Source organism: Arctopsyche grandis, chromosome 11 (assembly GCF_051622035.1).
Source record: "Arctopsyche grandis isolate Sample6627 chromosome 11, ASM5162203v2, whole genome shotgun sequence".
NCBI classification, from domain to species: domain Eukaryota; kingdom Metazoa; phylum Arthropoda; class Insecta; order Trichoptera; family Hydropsychidae; genus Arctopsyche; species Arctopsyche grandis.
Genome location: NC_135365.1, coordinates 29,131,120 through 29,152,055, shown reverse-complemented (window position 1 = coordinate 29,152,055; position 20,936 = coordinate 29,131,120).

Genomic DNA, 20,936 nt, shown 5'->3' with positions numbered 1-20,936 from the left:
AAAAAAAAATGTTGATTTTACATAGATGTCTCTATTATATTCTATGTACTGTTATATTTGAAAAATTGTTAGTACTTATTTACAAAAATAATCTAGCCATATGTGTTGCCTAGGAGAAATTCCTTTCATCGCTCATCTTATGTATGTAATAAATAAATAAATATATTTTTTCTTTTTCTTAAAGTAACGTAAAGTATTATATGCCGGTATTACGATATTATTCATATGGGTTGGATCCTTTTTGCAGAACTACATATATCTAAATACACAATTATCATAAAGTATTCGGGTAAAATCCATTATTTTCTATTTAAATTCCATCAAACGTAATGTTAACTAGAAAAATATGATCCGTATGCAAATGTTATCAAAGGGTTTCCGCCTTTTTTCAATGAATTAAATAAATTTTAAATGTTCTTCCTAGCCTTTATGTACATAAATTTGAAAATTCTGCAATCACGTATTTTAAAGCCATTTTCTGAACTTCTTCATATTAATTTTGAAAGATCGCCTGAATTTTATTTATAAATATGTAATTTTGACTGTTTTCAGTTAGTGTGAATTGATTTTCCTGTAGTTTTTATTTATTTTAAATATATGTATTATTTGGAGATCCTCCCGAAGGTCATCCTAATCCTAAGGGCTCGCATGCACCGCATACCCCCACGTAATAGTATTTAAAAGTTACCAAAAAAGTCACCTTTGGTTAAAAATTACATTTTGCTGGAAAACTCGGCATTCTTTCAAAGAATTTCTTTAAAAAAAAATCAAATGAATACTTTTTCTAAATTTCTCAAAATTGGCAGATTCGTACCATATTATTAAATATATACATATTTAAGTTCTATATACTATATATACATATTTAGCCAGCAGCATAGCTGGTCGTTAAGCTTCTGCCTAACACCGAGAGGCGTCGGGTTCGATCCCATGAGCTGACCTCGATTGAAAAGAATTTATCTGTAGTGTTGTTGGTCAGACCTGGATATTTATGACTCCAGGTCGATCGTTTCCTATCAGAGTTTGCCAATTTTCTCTGATTTCATTGTTGAAACGGTTCCCGATTAAAAATTGGCTAAAAACCTTCCTACCTACTATGTCACCACTATTTGAGTATGATTAATGTACAATAAAATTTATGGAAAATTCATACATAGATGTCTCGTTAATTTGCGAGTTTTCAGTGTTTCGTAATTCAGCGACTTGTAAAATAAAAATGCTGTATTGTTTGTAATTGGCCAGCAAGGCGCATTGGGGTTTACCTGTAAGGCCTTCCCGGTATAAAATGTAATAAAATAAATATAATATTAAAATAATAAAAATATTTTCGTACATGAATTGTTTGCTGTAAGATTATTTTAATTATAGGATATACATATATAATATACATAAAATAATAAAAAAAATAAATCAAAATTTCCCTAGCTATTTTTTTAAAGTGCGGGGGGTGACTATGGTAGCGGTGCGGGGAGTGCTGGTGGTTAAAGCTAGTGGACATAAACACTCGTTAGAAAGAAGCAGCGTGTACTTTTCGTTACCACATTCGTAACAATCTCACGATGAATTGCATTTAAAGGAAAAATACATACATATAATATATCATTTCATAAACAAAAATCTATATTTTAGAATTTATTTAAAAATAGAATTTTTGGTGGATATTAGATTAAATTGCACTACGATAATGGAAGCCATTTTGAATGCACACACACAAAATAAATTTCAAATGTCCATATCTTATCAGATGCGTCGCTCAAAATTGACGTAAAGCGACCGAAACGTGGCCTCAAACCGCGATCGATAGTTTGACAACCCTTGGTGCATCCACCCACCCACCCACCCACCCACCCACTCGTTCATCTCCTTCGTCGCTTAAAACGACGAGTGGTTAAATGAAAAATCGTGAAAATTTTTTGAAATTAGACAAAATTTATGCACATTGGCCCACACACAAAAAGCTCGTATTTCAGTTTTGTAAAAAAAAAAAACAACGAAAAACCCTTTCAAATCCCGACACAAAGGGTTACGGTAAAGTCGTGCGAATTTTGCAATATTTGCGGCCGTATAGAGGTTATTCGAGATAGTATTTACATGCGAATATCCCGCGTAAAAATGGAGCTTGGTGTTTTATTTTTCTACAAATGTATTCGTATATAAATATATCTATTATTCAAATGTCGGTAACTTGCACTATAAATTTTCCGAAATTTCCCGGCTTGCAGTGTACATATACATATATGTAGTATATACAAATGTACGTGCACTTTTTGTGCTCACTTTTCCAACTGCAATATATTATTACATTATTTGAACATGCGATAAATTTTAGCCTTGATTTTGCGCAACGTAAAAGTATGAGAATAAATCCATTAAACGATAAATTGCTTTTCAAAACTATATTACATTAAAAATAAAGTAATAATACTAACAGAATTGCTCAGATTTTACATAAAATTTTCTATCAATTAGATTACCTTTAGAAAGTATACAAAATTTGCGGTTTCAATTTAAAAAAATGTAGATTTGCACAACGGACAAACAAACAATCGCTCACTTTTATATTTTATTTTATGTTACATATGTAGATATATACCAGGAAGGCCTAACAGGTAAACCCCAATGCACCTTCCTAAACAATTAATTACAAATATTGCAGCATTTTTTATTACATAAATCGTTGTATTTCGAGAGGCTGAAGAGCACTAAATTAACAATTAATTAATTTATGAATTAATCCATAGAGACATCTATGGATTTAGACTTGTACATAATTTTTTTAAATTCAGATGTTAGCGGCAGCGGGTAGGTTGATTTTTGCCAATCTGACGGAGGAACCATTTCAACAATGAAATCAGATAAATTGGCAAACTCTGATAGGAAACGATCGGATTGGATTCACAAATATCCAAAGCTGACCAGCAGTATTAAAGATTAGCAGAGGATCGAACACGGTAAGTTCTCGGTGCAACCACTGAGCTAAACTGCTGGCTAAAGTTTGCTGAATTACCTGGCGTTGCTTGGGTGAAAATATGAAAAAAAATTACACTACGCACATCAGAAGTGATACTTCCTTATGCAAAATCTACATATACCATGTAATAAACAGAATCAAGGTTGTGAGTTCAGCTTGTCATCATCAACACGTAGATAGAGCACATTTCTACGACAGCCCCCCTCCCCCCACGCATTGTAATATGTATAAAAAGTCATCACAGACAGGAGAAAAAGTAAATTAAATAATTATTTGATTGAAAAAAAGCAATTTTCATTATAACAAAATTTATTCAGTCATTTTTTTAAAGCTGGCATAATCAAAAACTTTGAACATTTTCGTTTGGTTCACATTTGGTCCTTCGAGCCGGATGAAAGCTGTAAAAATAGCAACATGACCTTCTTGTTTCCATTTGTCCAAATAAATGCACTAAGTTTCCAAGTTTCCAAGTTTCGCACAAATGCACTAAGTTTTCAAAATAGTGCATTTGTGCGAATCAAATGTAATTCAACAAATCGAATCGAAAGACGGTGTTTTTATTGTGTGTAATAAAATTTTATAAACGCAGTAGTTGAACTTTTTACAAATAAAATAACTGTTATCTGAAAATAATTGCAACAATATTTCTAACATTGCGTAGCATATATACATATATATTGTATATTTTATCAATCATTTATACGCTCGTCAATATTTCAAATAACGATGTAAAAACTGCCATTATGTATGTTACATCTAGTTCTTGAAATTGCTCATTCCATTAAAATGCCAAAAGTGCTCAAATCACAAACAATGCAAGACCGTTGATTATTTTGCGAAATTTGTCATCTACCGATTTTATACAGGAATAGACAGGAATTTATTCCCTAGGTTCAAAATTAATTAATCAATTAATCAAAAAATAGCCTAAAATCGAATACAAAGGTCCGCTATTAACTATTAAACTTATCTTTTTCAATACTTATAATAATACAAATCAATCTGACAAAACTCATTTCTGATCCTATATACAAACTGATTTGTAGAGTTGAAAACAAATTTTAAATAATGGGTTATACGCAAAAAATTTGTTGCAACTACATATATATATGTATATGTACGTATGTATGTTTATTTACATAGAAAATCTTAAGACGAAAAAATGTATGTACGTACTATATGTTTCAGAAACTGCCATTCCAACTCTGGATGTCAAAGTAATAGACGTTGCTTTAAATGTAATGTAATCAGAAACACTATACAAACATTCATATGTATATATGTAGTGTTTTTGATTACATTATGTTATTACATTCAAATTCAATTGAAAATATAACCCACCGAATAAAAAATAAAACGATAACAGTTTATATTGTATTATTACTATCAAATCACGAAAAGACGGATCTACGAACGATAGCACAACTATTTACATACATAATACAATATAATAGTAATAAATATCAAGTGTATAGATTAATTCTGACGGAAAACTCTTTTTTTTTGTATCAAAAGTTTCGCTTCTTTTGAAAATATTCTCGGATTGAATGATTTTTTAACGATTTCATGAATTTTTTTCTTTAACAATATTATTAGCTTTGAATAAAATACAGTTAAAATTAATAAATGGTGAGTTTCATTCGCTTTAAATAACCAACGAACTTCAACAATCGATACGTCGTATATATGTATGTATGTATTTATTGATTTAAAAATAGCAGAAACAAAGAGCATTACAACTTTTATAACATTTACACCAAAATATTTTATTAAGATAATCAACTATGGAAAAAAAACAAGGAAGAAAAGCATTGAATAACAGTAGATATGAGATATATGAACCGTTATATTTGATAATGGCATAAGTCTGTTTGATTTATTCACAAATTGTTATCAGTTCTTTTAAAATGCGATGTACTCAGAATCTTAGAAAAGCAGAATAATCGTATTACAGGCCACTAGTATTTTTACATATTATTAAACGCAAAGCTTTATATTTGATGAAGAAAAGTGGACTTCGGCCTCTTAAAAGAATTCTTCGAATTCTTCTTCTTTAGAAAAAATATAAGTTTAAGGCAAGAAAAGGATCAACAAAAAGGATCAATATGAAAAGATTATCTTTTTAAAAGAAGAGCAGATCTACATATAAAAATATTTAACATGAATAGTTGGTACAACAGGAATTAGTGTGAAATAATGAAGAATTACGGGGGGATTTGATTAGGCTCTTACTTAAAAAATTAGGACTATCAATTATATAATTCAAAAACTTAAATAAAAAACCTATATCATACATTTTCCTCCCAGATTGTGAAGAATTAAAACTATCATTGTGAAGAAATCTGAAATTGCAGTAGGAATGGAGTTTTTTTTTTATTTATTCGTTCTAAATTATTAACATACATATATTCGATAAAAAGAATTCCAAACAGTACTAGCATATTCCAGGTAATTTCTTACAAATTAATTCCAAACCAAGGCAACAGTACTATGGCATTTAAAGGGCTATATGATCCTATATGCCTTGCTTATTATTACATCAATATGAAAACGGATAGATAATTTCTCTCACACGATCAACCCTAAGTAGTTGAATAGTATTGATAAGAAAATTATATAATAAAGGGGATTTTACGTGGAAGCACTTGGTAATATTGTGAAACAACTGGTTATTAAAACAGTGGTTAGTGAAGAAGTCCAAGTTTTATTTTTGTAAGTTTAGACAAGATAATAAAAGTGAAGGAAAATCAAACAAAATGATTGTTTTCTTGTAATTACAATATGTGTGAATTTAATTTAATTTATTAGTACCATTTATATATGTATGTATGTACTACTGAGGTACTCTGAAAACAAGAACTGATCGATCAACATGTAAATCAAGTTATTTATTTTCCGTATGGGGAGGGTTATAATGAAATAAATTAAATTCGATCCTATCAAAGCAGCGTTTCCATATTAATATAAATCGATTAATTAATACGGCACGAACAAATTTCACAAACAAATTAATATCGAAATCGAGGACGCGTCAAAATTACCGCAAAATTTCTCCGTCAGAAAAGTCTCTCGAGGAAAAAATCAAATCGAGATTTTCCGCGGAAAAGCCCTCCCCGCGAAATATTATCTCATTCGACAAACAATTTGATTTTAGCGTTGCCAAGATTTAAAGTTGTGATCTCGTGTCGAAATTTTCAGCAAATATTTCGGAATCGATATTTTTGACTCGTGTATAGTTGGATTAATACGGTTTATTTTGGCGACAAATTCAAAAACGGCGTGCACAACATTTATTCACTGTCCCACGTCGACTCTCGCACTCTGTGTTTGTTCAATAAACAGAGATTTGTATATAATGTGCGATTTAAGCGTGCGAAATTGTTTGAAGTCGCCTCTAAGGTTTTGTTATTTATTCAAATGAAAAACAAACATTATACAGAGCGACTTGAAATACAACCAAATTTTCGGGTCAAAAGTTGACAAAAAATACCATTAGTAATATATATTACTAAACAATAAATTTGGTGGGGATATTTGAAAAATCGGCTACAATTCGTCCATATTTGTCCCTGCTGTTTCTCAGCGACGAAAAACTTATCTGATAAGACCCTGTTTATACTACTCAAAATGTTATAATAAAATAAAATGTTATAAGAATAAAACGATTTTCAATAATAAAAATTGCCTCAAAAACCTAACTTGTAAGTTTCACTTTTGTAGTGTGTAGTGTGAAATCGTTTGATCGTTTTTTTTTTAAATTAAAGCCTTTATGTCACAGTTTAATTATATTTCAAGTGAAAATATATTTTCAATGACGTTTCAGTGAAATCATAACATTTTCAGGGTTGGTTTTTTCATTTAAGATTAGATTATTGTTAGGGTTGTTATTGTTGCGTAGGATTGGGTGGAGGATCCATGTTAAAGGCCAAAGTCGCTTCACAGCATTTATTGGTGATCTAGGAAATACACGCACTGGCAGTGCTCCGTCCAGAATGCCTTGATATCGCCTACGTACCGCCTTATAAAGGGTAGATCTCTCAGGACGTCTAATCTGTTTACCAATTGTATAGTCACGTATTCGGATATGTCTTCCCACGGTATGGGTCAGTCGTTCTGAGAAGTGCGATCATTGTTTAGCTTACTTGCACTTAGCCTGTCCCTAATCCTTGAAACCACTTATACCGGTCGCACGGTATGCACTTAGTTAATCCGCTAACAGATAATCCTTGAACGGTCACACAGTCTCTGGGATTCTATTCGCTTAATCCGTGGTGTACGTAACAATATCACGATACGCACTAGTAAAAAGGACGAATTTTCTTCTCATTAAGTTTCCATTAAGGACTGGATATGTTAGATACATCATTATTGGTCGTTAATACAGTTCCAATATACATTTAAAACCTGTTCGACAGATTTTTTATGTACTAACTTAAAGATGCTAAGGTCAAGATAAGATAAGGTAGAATTCATAAACCGGAAATAGTAATATTTAATTATTTTATTTTGAGCTTTTAAATAATTTTTATCTTTTTGATATTTCATTTTTATTAGAGATCTGGAGCACCCACTTTTATAAGTACCCGTTTATAAAGGACAGGTTGCTCCCTGCATCTTTGACGTCCGGTCCCTTGTTTATGTAGGCATGTACCCGGATATGCATTCCCACGACACTCAGTCCCACGCTATCGCTGTCAGTTCTGAGAAGGGACCGGGTGCCGTTACTAAGCCAATTCGATGGTCATTGTTTAGCCTACTTGCACTTAGGCTGGAGATAATCCTCGAAAACCAATTATAAAGGCGGCTCCTTTTAGCTACAGCATTATTTAAAGGTTAGGATAGGTTAGGTTTTAAGTAAGGGTTGGCCGTATTCATTTAAGATGTGGTTAAATTTATAAAGTTAAAAGTTGTAAATTAATTGCTTGATACATTTTCACTGCTTGAATTGGTGAAAATATATTTTCACTTGAAATATGCTTTCACATATATACCAAAAAGGCTTTAATAGTTGCTCAATACGACACTGTGGCCATAAAAATGTATAAATATTACATACATTTAGACATTCTGAGCGTTTTTAGTATATAATTAGATTAAACCAGCAGAATAGACTAGTGGCTAGCATATAATGCCGTGAACAGAGTGGAATGGAACAGAGTGGTACAAATTCCACTGGTTTCTGCTGGCCAGAGTTTGGATTTGTGACTCCAGGTCGATCGATTCCTATCAATTTATCTGATTTTCACTGAAACGGTTCCAACAAATTGGCAACCCTATCCATTTTCTCGCAAATCTCGAGTTTTCAGTAATCTCAAATTTCGCTCAATAGTATAGAATACTGCAAATTTACATATTTGACCATAAATGTCTCTGTGGATGTTAATTAATATGTATTTACTGAATTTCGCTGAATTGTTTAAAAATGCTGCAAATTTACAAATTTGACGATAAATGTCTCTGTGAGTGTTAATTAATATTTATTTACTTTGTATAATATTAATAATACTTGCATCAAATGTACAATGTTTCTGGCCAAGAAGGCGCATTGGGGCTACCTGTTAGGCCTTCATGGTATAAATAAAAAATAAAAAATAAAATTATGAATAAAATATAATTTTTTAATACTATTCTTCGTGATGACATTCTCACGAATCGTTCGTTACAAAATAGTCAACCTGTGTAGCGAGAAACTTTGTTGAATGTTTATTTTATACATGATTGCATCGATGATTTAAATATATCCAGTTCTAAAAGGTCCTATTTGAGTATCATACACATTATATGTATACAGTGTTGTATCTGGCTTTCATAATGAAGGCAAGATACGTCGATTTAATCCACACGTGTGGATTAGATTATAAATTGGGATTGTCAACGAAGTCGTTGCGCTCTGGAAAAGTGTGACCTTGGAGATTTTCCGGCGTGGAAATCGGAAAAGTTTAAATTGAATTTGAGACCGCAATGTGTCGAGACACATGTGCGTGTAATTAAACCGATTTTGCAACGGTTCATTAATCGCACATCGAACGAATTGACGAGGATTTCGAGATCTTTCAATCAGAATAGTGAACCAAGTCGATACAAAAGTATTTTATTATATGTAAAAATGTATAAAATACTCTTTTGAATGTAAAATCGAATGCGTGTAATCCAATATGTATGAAATTTGCAATGATATTTTGTTATTTTTGCGTCACTGTATTTATTTTAATTAAATATATATTTTTTAAATGAACTAAATTATAAAATGTTGTTATTTTTGTTTTATATTTTATTAATAATATTTAAATTTATTCGAAAAATATGATAATAGTTTTGATTTAAAAATTGCCCTTTATTGTGCCGCGCTTTAATGCGTATAATGGAGTTTAAAATTTACTGGTGAATTAATTATGATGATTTATATAATTAACGACACAGTTCACATTACCCGGTGCTAATCTCCTGAAATACGACCATCCCCTTTGGGGAATCGGGTGAAAAAAGTAGAAAAAAACAGGCAATAAAGAATTTTTTCCTTCACAATTCGCGAATGAAGGAATAAGCACGGTCTCGTATTTTCGCTAATTCGCAATTTTCTTCACAGTTTTTGAGAGGGTAAATCTACTACTAGGAGAGAGCAGGGTGGGGAGGGGGTGAAAAATACGCAGAATAAGTGCTTTGTATAGCGGTTTTATATAGTCTTCCTCTTTAAAACTTTGCTAATAAAAATTCACTTGCAAAATATACAGTTATATATGTATGTTGTAAAAGCGGTTAAACGTTTTGAGTAATATCTTTTAAATTTAAACGCTTCAAGTGCATATTATATATGTACATTAAATATTATTTACGTTACACACGGTAGAAGTCAAACTACTGATACTGCGAGTTGACGCAAATGAAGAGGAAATGAGTCAGGACGACAGTTCAGTGCAATTAAACCGCCCTTAAGGTCTGACCGCACTATACGGCCATCGACTGCTGCAGCACGACACAACACGTCAAAGTTGATACAAAAGGCAACTCTGTCGCGTGACGCGTAGTGCGTTATATCTCATACAATGTCATACAAACAATATTTGTCCGCACGCTGCCGTTCGTGTCGCAGACGCATAGTGCGGTCAGACCTTCAGGCAGATTGGTTGCAGCGCCCCCCTCCCTCCTTTAATTTTTAAGCAATAAATTTTATGAAATTTCTTGAAAGTTTATTTTGAAGAAAAATATATTGAAACAAAAACAAAAAAATAATTTAAAATTTGTATTCAAAATATATCTATAAAAATGTTTTATAATATAGTATATCTATAATAAAGTTTTATCTATAAAAATGAAAAAAATAAAATAAAATATGGATAACTATGAATAATTTCGGTAATGAAGACATTAATTTATATTAAACAATGAATTGCAGAATTTTATAGAGTGACATTTCTTCTTTCAAATATGATTGGTTAAGATATTTAATTTCGTGAAGCAAATCCAACCCAGATATATATGTATAAACACATACATATGTTTTGGCGGTATAATATATATAAAAATGGACGCGATGTGTGTACGTATTTGGGTATGTGCCAGACCGTGGACACACAGCCAATCAGAGTCAAGTGAAAGAGGAGACGCGTGGAAGCGTGGTGGCGGGGAAGTGGAGGGGGGGGGGTATGACACACACACACACACATTATTTCATCATTTCGAACGGGTTGGATTGGTGAGCGTTTAATGCGCGCACTTTTTATTATGATTGATATTACGTGCGCGCGCGTGCATTATATTTATATATAACTATCTGAACCTGGCATGCGTTGCAATGCTAGAATAAGACATGCAATTTCCGTTCCCATTCCCGTTCCCGTTTTAAGTGATGGTTGGAGCCCAACGTCGTGGAGTAACGTCTCTTCAACGCCGTGTCGTCATAAACCAACCTGTTAAAGTGGTTACCAACAAACACATTTCCTTGACTACAAATTGGCGCTTCATACTTTCGCGTCGGTAAAATCGTAATTACGAATATTATTATTAAAAGTTTTTTCACAGTAATCTTCCCGGACATGCATACAACAAATCCTGAAAGTTCCATCGTAATCGTTTGAGTGGTTTAGGAGCCTATAAGAGACAGACAGACAGACAGACAAACAGACATTCAATTTTATATATGTATATAGATATAACATATAACTTTATTTTAATTCGTGTATCAATTCCGAAACCACCCGTTGAAATCACTAGTTTAATATAAAATACAATTCCAAATTACAGTTTGTTGTTCTACAAGTTTTATTAGTGAGTCGTTGATATTTGACAGTCAACTTCCTGCGTTCCTCGTAAATTATATTATACAATCAGTATTGTTACTTCGAGTAGAAAAATTATTTTGAATATAAAATGTTTTATAAGTTCAAATAAAGCCAAACTATTTTTTTTATTTTTTCAATTTAATAATCAAAAAAAGAAAAAAATGGGGGCGCCTCGCAGCGCCCTTTGTCTATGGCGCTCCTAGGCACGTGCTTAGTCTGCTGCACCTTTGAGCCGGCCCTGGGGTGAGGTCAATCTGGTGCAAAGCCGTCTTTCCATCTTTAGTTGGGGGATGGCCTCATATTAAGGGCTTTATTGGTCAAATTTATTGATTAAAAACAGCTTGACGATTGCAGTACCAAAAGAAACAACACAATTTATTACACCATTATAATATATGCAGTAATTGGATTTGCGTTCGTTTTAATCACATTGAGTCTCGATTGTTGTATATGTCGCGATCCTTGGGGTTGTAGACTGCCAACTCCAGTCGACAGCTACACGTGCCGACAAGTATACGATGACAAATGATTGTAATTAATAATAATTGTATTGTCGAGTCCAGACGCTACTATATGTAGTTCCATTTTGTGAATTTATTTGTCATGTACACGCTCCCTGTGCGTGATGGATCGTCTGTCGTGTGCTGTGGAATGCACCCTCATACCGATTTTTGCCGTACTATATAATATTATGTATAATTTAATATAATAAAGCCTTAAAAAAAAAATACTCTAATCTCCATCGTCAATGTAGCACGTGTCCGAAAATTCATATTACACGAGTGAATCTCATACGTGATGTCATTGAAATATTTCCATATACATATACATACATACATACATACATACATACGTATGAAGAATGTGCACATATTATACGATACATATTCCGGTTAATAGGGCCAAAAAGTTAATCGAGATAAACGTTTATTTGGTTCTCGAAGAACTCTTGTTTTTGTATATTAGAAAGGATATTATCATTGATCATTTGGTAAGCATAAGTGGCCGTTTACTCTTGTTCGATTTTTCTTCCACTATTTTTTTCGACCCCTTAAACATGTGTGATCTTCACGAAAAAAATTAAGTATAATTCTTGTATCAATGTGATGAAAATAAAAAAAATATCACTAAATGTAATAAACCGGAAGTGGGATTTTTTCCTCTTAGAAAGGTCAAAAATGTTGTGACCACGATTATTTCACGATCAAGCTGAAAATTTATATTTGTATTTTTCAAGTACTAACTTAGCGTTGATAAAGTTTTGGTCAGAATTCGTAAACCGGAAGTAGTATTATTTTTTAAAACAATATTTCATTATTTTATTTTGAACTTTCAAATTATTTTTACCTAATTGATATTTTATGTGTATATCAATTATAGTGATTTAAGGTAATAAAAAAATTTCGAACAAAATCCGACAACTGGAAGTAGAACTTTTGTCGTGTGTAAATTTCCCAACATTTGAGCTCAATTTGCATCGAAAATGCTCTCATAGCCGGTATGTGTGAACTTGTATGTATCTTTAATTATCGAATTTTGATTTATAACCTTCTTTCAATCCTCAAATACATAGATAAAGATACATGGTTACATCTGAATTTTTTTTAAGTACTTTTGAAGTGAAACTTCGCCTGAAGGCAACTTCGAAATGATGAGGCGTTTATTTGATTTTGCAAAAATTGCAAAACTATTAATAGAAGTTTTGTAAAATATAAGTCTCCTCATCTGATTGACCAGTTTCTTTTAATTTACTGATTAATTAATAGTGCCTGATAGTAACTGTAAATGTGAAAGAATGGAGTGAAACGTGAAAAATAAATACATCAAAATCAAAAACTAATATTGTTCCTTATAAACAGTTAAAATTGGTATTTATACTCATCATTTATAAATCAATCAAATGAAAAATTTTAAAACAGAAAATATTTGTCTTCGCTGAAAGATATGTATAGTCACTAAAATGTGTAATGTAATAACAAGTTTAGTTTATATCATACAAACATATATGTATATAAATACGTATATATATATAAACATATATTATGTTTGAATGCGAATGAAGAAATTGCATTACAACTTTGGCGATGTAGTATTGTATCTAATAATAAAATTTCGGACGAAACTCGATTTAAACTACAAGATACATTTTATTTAAGTAAAAATGAGCACAATTGATGGAAAAGTTACAATTATTGTGCGTACGTATACTCACATGTATACTAGGTAGAATAAACGTAATAAATTCGCTTAAATAACAATCAAATCGAGTCAATATAATTCTATTTTATATAACAATACATTTTCTTGGGAAATATATTCTTTATGATCACATTAAATGGAAAAAAATATCAGAACTTTCCTGCAGATTTCTATATTGAATTATTTTCTCTTTGTCCTTTAAGCCTTCTATACAAATCGTTAATTATAATAATACCTACATACATATGTACATACTGTAGATAAGTAATTTTATTTTTGCCCGATGTTGTATTATATCAATTAATTCCCATTACTTCATTTGCTTTCATTTATTTTCAACGTCTTAATTAATTCATTATTTACAGCTTTGTAAATCTTTTTTGTTAAAGTTGTATTAAAATGATGAAATTATTAATTTTTAAGCCTTATTTAATTCTGTTACTTGACTGGCAGGTTGTACATACATACGTTGAAGCTTTTCTTTGACATTTTCAAACCGTGTTCCACGAAATTAAATAATTAAAATAATTAAAAACACTAAAAATGATCAAAATTAATATGCGAATGAAACTGTGTGTATGAAATGACTAAGGTATTGTGTGAAATGCATTTTTGGACTTAAAGTTTTCAGTCGAAGAAAAATGTTGAGAAACCCTGACCTAAGCAATGGCGCACGAGTTGATAGAATGTATAATTTGGCAATTTAACCTTATAAGGGGTTTTTTTTTTATTTGATATCTGTTTCAATAGATTTTTTAAACCGGAAAACGGTGGTAAAAGTAATTTCATCGAAATCATTCGGCTGGTTTTCAAAATAAAATTGGCATATAAAACATAATAACTAGAGTTTCCAATCCGAATATTCGAATATATTCGGCCTATTTTGAACTATTCGTTATTCGAATATTTTAGCAATTATTCGAATAATATTCGTGAAATTTTTTTAATTCAATTCGAAATGTGTAGCGCAACAGTTTATTGTGTAAAAAACGTATTAGTCGTCGACTCGGAGTCATTTTATCGCCTCAGTGCAATGGATTCGTGGAACTTGACATTGGAATTCCTCGCCTTAGAAATTTAACTTCTATATTTTCCGAAAGATAATTTATTGCAGTGTTTATTTGCATGTGGACCTCACTCATTTTAATTATTTTGAATTAATATTTCACACTGTTTTCTATTGTTTAAAACTATTCGAATATATTGGAAATATTCGAATATTTTAATATTCGATATTCGAATAGTTGATGAAGTCGAATAATTGGAAACTCTAGTAACAACCATTTAGTAAACATATAGAATAAAAATTTGAATCGAAAACATTCTTCAAGATTTTCACGTTTTTAGTTACAGGGAGTTTCCTCGCTGTATCTAAAAATGTGAAAATCTTGAAGAACGTTTTTTTTAATATGATAATTATTTTTGTTGGTTTGCTTTCGTGAGACATGAGCGTTTAAAAAAATGCGCAATTTTTACAGGTTTTTTTGGTTTCTGCGATTTTTATCTCAAAATAGAGTATTGTTGTCATCAAAGTGAGTATTGGAATCAATAGTAAGATGTTTTTTCTTTTGATTGTGATTTTTTATTGGTTTAAAATACTTACGAAAATTATATTAAATTAAATTAAATTAACAAAAAATGAAAGTTTCAAAGTAAAAATATATATTTTTTGACGCATATCTTTCCGTGTTATTATGCATTTATTAAGTTAGTTGTATAATAATTTACATTTATAAGGATTGGTTTTCTATCTCGATATTGATTTTCTATCTAAACGTACTAATTCGAGCGGTAAATGATTTAAGTGTTTCGACGATAACGTTCAACCGGTGTACACATTATAATATAATATAATAGCTATGGTTAAATTTAAATACACTTTAGCGAACATTTTAAGGATATTGTAGATGGGCTATTATTGTTTTACAAACGAGGACGAGCTTGTTAAATTCCCCCGACAGCAGTTTGACCATCACTGGAAAATCGTTAGCATGTTCAGCTTTCGCTGAATCGTCTCGGTTTTAACGAGCTGTTCCAAAGAGCACTACTTTCGATAAGCGAGCTCGAACATATGTATTATATGTATTTAATACATTTCGGATACTAATCAGATTGGCCGTGAAAGGGTTAAATATTAATTGAATTACGTACACATGATATTCGAGCAGCTCTGAATTGGATCGATGAGAGACATGGAGTGTTTCTGCTTATTTGGGGAATTGTTAGTTTACTTAATGGCATATATATAATGTCATTTTGTGTTTACAATTTTATTTATGTTCTTAAAAAAACAACTTAGACCAGCGATTGTCAGGCTTTTTGGCACTTGTTCACTTTTTGCTTCCTGGCAGCCCATATTTAATGATAAACACACATACGCAGATATAGGAAACCATCCCTTGCAAAGCTTGACAAAAGAAATAAAAATATTTTTTTTTTGTCACATAATAATACTTCAATCTTACATTAGGTCGCAAGATTTTATGAAAATAAGTTGTTATTTTAATTTTAATTTTTCAACAACCGCCTGAGCAACGCTGGATAATTCGGCTAAGCATATCTAATATATAATTTGGTAAGAGACTTTGTATATATATATGTATGTATGTATGTATCCTTGGTTCGTTCGTTCGTCGTCCGTAGATCGGTGACGTCATCGAACACGTGATTCGATTTTTTTTTTCAATTCATAGACGTCGATTTGATTTTTTTCGATTCAATGGATTCACCCCCACGGGGACGCAAGGGGTGTAGTCCCATGGGGCCCCGAAGGGGGCTCAGGGGGGCGCAGCCATCATCGAACAAATTATTGGATTAATTTTTTTTTTGATTCATATGCGTCGATTTGATTTTTTTCGATTCAATGGATTTTTTTTTAATTTTTTTTTTTTTATATAAAATGTTTACTATTAGATTAGTCATGTTTAAGCGGTTTATATTATAAATACTGAGCGAAGCCGGGTAATACAGCTAGTATACCTATATATACATACGTGCGTAATATTTATTTATGTATGAATGTGTGCAGTTATATTTTTCCCATTTGTACTTTTTATATTGTATATGACCTGTCTGTGACATTTCTCTCAATATTTATACAAAGAAAGAAAAAGTCGGCTAAATTCAAATAGAAAAACTTTGCAAAACGACAAATAGAAAAGTTCAAAAATAATATAAAATCACAATTTATATGTATGTATTTTAAATTTCAATCTAAATCTTACATATGTACATATGTAGATGTCAAAGCAATGCTTAAGATGATGCGTCATTCATTTTGACCTATAATATTTTAATTTATCTCCACAATAAAAAGTTATACATATAAATACATATATAAAAGACTTAATTTTGAAATGAATTATTAAAATAATAAAAAAAAAATGTGAGCCTTATAGAAAAACAATAATACAATTTGTTACAGCGAGACGATGAAATTATGAAGAAGTTGTCTCAAAAAAAGGGTCTAAATTGGTCAGCGATAAAACAAAAATACAATAAAATTTTACGAGCGCACACTAAGTCATTTTCCGTTATTGAGTTTTCCTTCAAAATTTTTTCCAATTTTGTCCGACGGGAAATTCGACTATTGTAAAGTAAATAAACTGAAACATTTTTCGACATTTCACTTTCATTTTATTTAAATCTTATGTACGTAAGACCGAAACGGCGTCTGTAATTCGTTTCTGATTGGCTGTCGTCAAAGACGCATCTGATTGGCTGGATTGGTCAAAAACGTTTGTGATTGGTCGGTCGTTAAATAATATTATTTTTTTTCGGTTCATAGAAATTTAATAAAAAAACAAATGAATACAACAAATACATTCCAATAATGCGAAAACATATATTCTTGAATCCATTAATGTCGAATAAACGATAATTTACTGTGTTATATACATTTTTTCATCTATCAAAATTTCTTGAGCATTCTCAGAAGCTAAATTGAGAATTCTTATTTCTCGAGAAATGAAAATCATCGAAAAATCAGAATCACTATACATATTAGCCCAAAACGTGTGCCGGCAACGTAAATACGGACAGTATTCTTTGGTACATTCTATATGAACATATTCAAACATTTCATTGGCGCATGCAATCAGCGAAATTCAGATGCTAAAAACTCGAAAATTGCGAGAAATGGGCACATATTGCCAATTTGTTGGAAACGTTTCAATGAAAATCAAATAAATTTGCAAATTCTGATATATAGTAAATAACAAATAAATAAGAATGATAATTATATCGTGCTATGTAGGTTGTGCTCGACCTACTTAACATAGCTAGTATTGAAGAGGTCCAAGGAATGTGCCAGTAAGTTAGTCGAACAGCTCTCGAGAGGGGGGAGTTCATGAGCACGTTTGTTTTAGCCCTAATTACCAACAAAATATCACGCCTTCGTAAAAATGGGTAAAGGTTGCCAATTTGATGGAACCGTTTCAAAGAAAATCAGATAAATTGGCAAACTTTGATAGGAAACAATCGACCTGGAGTCACAAACCAAGGTCTGGCCGGCAGCAACCGGTGGGACTTGAACCCGTGACCACTATGTTCGGAAGCATAGTGGTCACGGGCTCGATTAGTCCACGCTGCTGGTTTTATACATAGATAAATAGATTTCAAACGTGCGGTCATGCGATATTCGATCGTTCAGTATCCGTCACATCTGACGGCTCCGACGCATCGCTCTTCCCAGGCGTATTAAACGAATCGTCGACGTCTCAAGGCGTACCCGTATGTCATGTCAGGGGTAGTAAACCTCGGTCGGTTGTTAAATTTAATTATGCGAACGGGGACCGATGCCGAACAATTTGGCTTAAGTGTGCGATCAAACGGCTGCCGAATTAATTCCGTGTAACCCAAGACGAGCAATGCGATCTTGCAAATAACTACATATGTACGTACACGTACAAGGTGAACCAAAGAAAACGACCACCATGTGTTTTATTCGTGATTTAGGACATAATCTCTAATCATATATGTATACATACACATGCATATATCCATACAATTTGACAGCAGCTTAGCGTTTTTACAACTAAGTGTGACAATCAAATCCGGTCTCTCCCATTCATTATTTATTTATTTACATATATACATATTAGCCAGCAGTTAAGCTTCTGCTTAGCGTCAAGAAGGTGCCGGGGTCAATCCCTGAATGAAAATGAATTTTTCAGAGTATGCTGTTGGTCGGACCTGGATTTGTGACTCCAAGTTGATCGTTTCCTATCAGAGTTTGCCAATTTTCTCTGATTTCATTGTTGAAACGGTTCCCGGAAAAAAAATTGTATAAAAATCCTTCCTACCTACTACAAATGTCACCACTATTTGAGTATGATTTATGTACAATAAAATGTATGTACAATTCATAGATGTCTCGTTAATTTGCGAGTTTTTCAGTGTCTCGCAATTCAACGACTTAAACAACTAATAAAAATGCTGCATTGTAATTGTAATTGAATTGAATTGAATTGAAAAGATCAACCTGGAGTCACAAATATCCAAGTCTGACCAGCAGCACTACAGATGTACTCGGAAAAACTCTTTTCAATCGAGGTCAGCTCATGGGATCGAACCCGGCGCCTCTCGGTGTTAAGCAGAAGCTTAACGACCGACCTGTGCTGTTGGCTTATATATACAAGATATGGAATAGTATTCTGGATGGCCAATAGCTTAAATTGACCAATACATAGTTCAACATCTTTGAATCTCGTAATAACCGATTTGATCGCAATATTAATGTTTGCAAATGTATTACTTTTAATATTACATATTTGGGATACGGTTTTCTAACCTAGAAGAATGCGTCTATGAATGATTAGGCTGGCACGCATGAGTAGAATGAATGATGAGGTTGGTAACATGTGACGCAACGGAAATTTCTTTGTGGCGCTCCACTGAACAAATACTATCTTAAACTGCCCAATGAGATAGTATTTCTTCTGCCCTTTACTTCACCACCTACGTATGTCTCCTAACAGATCCTACATATATAACCAGCAGCGTGGTCTAGTGTTGAGTATTTAATTATTTAATGCTCAGTGTCACAGGTTCGATTCCAACTGAGAGTCTCGTTGTTGGCCAGACCTTGGTTTGTCGAGGTCGATCGTTTCTTATCAGAATTTGGCAATTTTTCTGATTTTCATTGAAATGGTTCCTGTAACATTGGCTTTTCCTTCCCAATTTTTTGTTGAGTTATTGTTATATTTCAGGTTTTGCCAGATTTCTAATCATATATGTCTCTGTGGTTGTTTATTGAATGTAAAAAAATCGTATTGTTACATGAAAAATGTTATTAATCGTATTTATACGATGATTGTAATATCTGACCATAGATGTCAGGTATTGTTTCGATTTACATGTGTGTGTATGTATGTAATAATTATGTATTTAGATGTCTCGTTAATTATGAGTTTTCAATGTATTGTAATAAATTGGCCATAGTAACGACCTGGAGCTAATCTGTAATGTCACTATGGCGAAATTGTAAGAATAAATAAATATATACATATTTTTCTATATGAATAATTAAGATAATTAATTGTTATGTATTATCTATGTATATAGTATAGGCGATGTATTATATACAGTAAATTCAAAAATATCATAAAGAAAATTGTGTGTCGTCTCGTATAAGTTTGAATGTATTATATATTATGTATATAATAATATTTCCAGAAAATGCCAAACGCGACAAAGGAATATTATCACGAATACGCCCGCTCTTGTATGACTAGCAGCGGAAAATTTTCCGTGAAAATTTGCAAACGCAGTTCGAGAATTTTCCGTTGCAACATCCAACGCGCAATAAAACGAGTTGCTTCGAAAATGCAAACCGGAAAATTCAATCGACTGATCGGGAAAACTCTCGACGCGGTTGTATTTACGCTCGAAACGTGGCGCGCCAATTACATTAGTCCGAGCACATTGGAAAATTAGCCATTGTTAATTGAGGAAATTGCGCGAGGAGGCCATTCTTTGTATCGTGTCCGTTTAGAGAACACTCGAAGTCCAAATTTTCAATTCAAACCTAACATTCGATAAAGAATATTTACATTTTTAGATTTAAATTTATTTATGACCCCATATATGTGAGTGTGAATTGCTCAGTGCATACTAATTATTACGAATGATTGCAATTGTATTTTAAAATGCATTATATTTTGTATATTTTCATTGATTTAATATTATTACCATTATGGAACGAGGAAATTTATATCTGAAAAAAATAAATTGGATTGAACTCGAAGGAAATGCGATATACATTGATGGATGCGACTCGTTTTCCCGATCAAATTGCAAAACGCATACTGCATTCGTATTCATGATATATTCAGTATGACGTCAGTCGTTTCCGCGAACTAATGATGTATATGAAATAAAATTTACGAGGTGCAATTTTAATGATTTAATGTACTTAAAAATAAACTGTGAAACTTTCATCAATAGGCTTGTATTCAATCGAAAATTTTCGGAAAATCACATCATAT